This window comes from Schistocerca cancellata, chromosome 12 (assembly GCF_023864275.1).
Source record: "Schistocerca cancellata isolate TAMUIC-IGC-003103 chromosome 12, iqSchCanc2.1, whole genome shotgun sequence".
Lineage (NCBI taxonomy): Eukaryota > Metazoa > Arthropoda > Insecta > Orthoptera > Acrididae > Schistocerca > Schistocerca cancellata.
The window spans coordinates 139,582,208-139,582,940 of NC_064637.1; the positions used below are offsets into that span (position 1 = coordinate 139,582,208).

A 733-nucleotide genomic window follows, 5' to 3' on the forward strand; every position below is an offset into this window, starting at 1 on the left:
ATATGCAGCACTCGTTATTCGTCAGTATTTACGGCGAGTATGTTTGCATGCATTCTGTAGTATGAATCGTTTTGAGCACGTGCGACACGGGACGAGTTTTCATCTACATCTACATGGATACTCTTCAAATCACATTTAAGTGCCTGGCAGAAGGTTCATCGAATTACCTTCCGAATTGATAATTAATTGAAACCCTCAGATGCCGATAGGTGTTGTTGATACAACCTCGATGGGGACAGCTGAAAATATATGCCCCGACCGGGACTCGAACCCGGGATCTCCTGCTTACATGGCAGACGCTCTATCCATCTGAGCCACCGAGGACACAGATGAATAGCGCGACTGGAGGGACTTAACCCTTGCACGCTTCCCGTGAGACCCACATTCCCAACTGTCCACAATCAACATACGTAATGTACGTAATAGGTATTTGCCCATCCACTCATTACTCGGGCACACTAAGGTGACGATTCCCGTATAAGAGTTCGGGCAATCTTTGGGCATTCGCACAGACGAAGGTTAATGGCTGGGTAGCCTTTAACTACATATATGAAGATAGTAACTGTTCTCGAAGGAACAGATACCACTGATTACCGTGCAGCTTCTCTAGAATAAATGATAATTAATTGAAACCCTCAGCTGCCGACAGGTGTTGATATACCTCGATGGGGACAGCTGAAAATGTGTACCCCGAGGTACATCAACACCTGTCGGCAGCTGAGCGTTTCAATTA

At 46.1% G+C, this 733-nt stretch overlaps 1 non-coding gene across 1 annotated transcript; it reads right to left on the reverse strand.

The window, feature by feature from the left end:
• Nucleotides 1-250: 250 nt before the first annotated feature.
• On the reverse strand, nt 251-324 carry Trnat-ugu (transfer RNA threonine (anticodon UGU)). Its single transcript has one exon. It is a non-coding gene; the product is annotated as a tRNA-Thr (tRNA).
• Nucleotides 325-733: the final 409 nt, after the last annotated feature.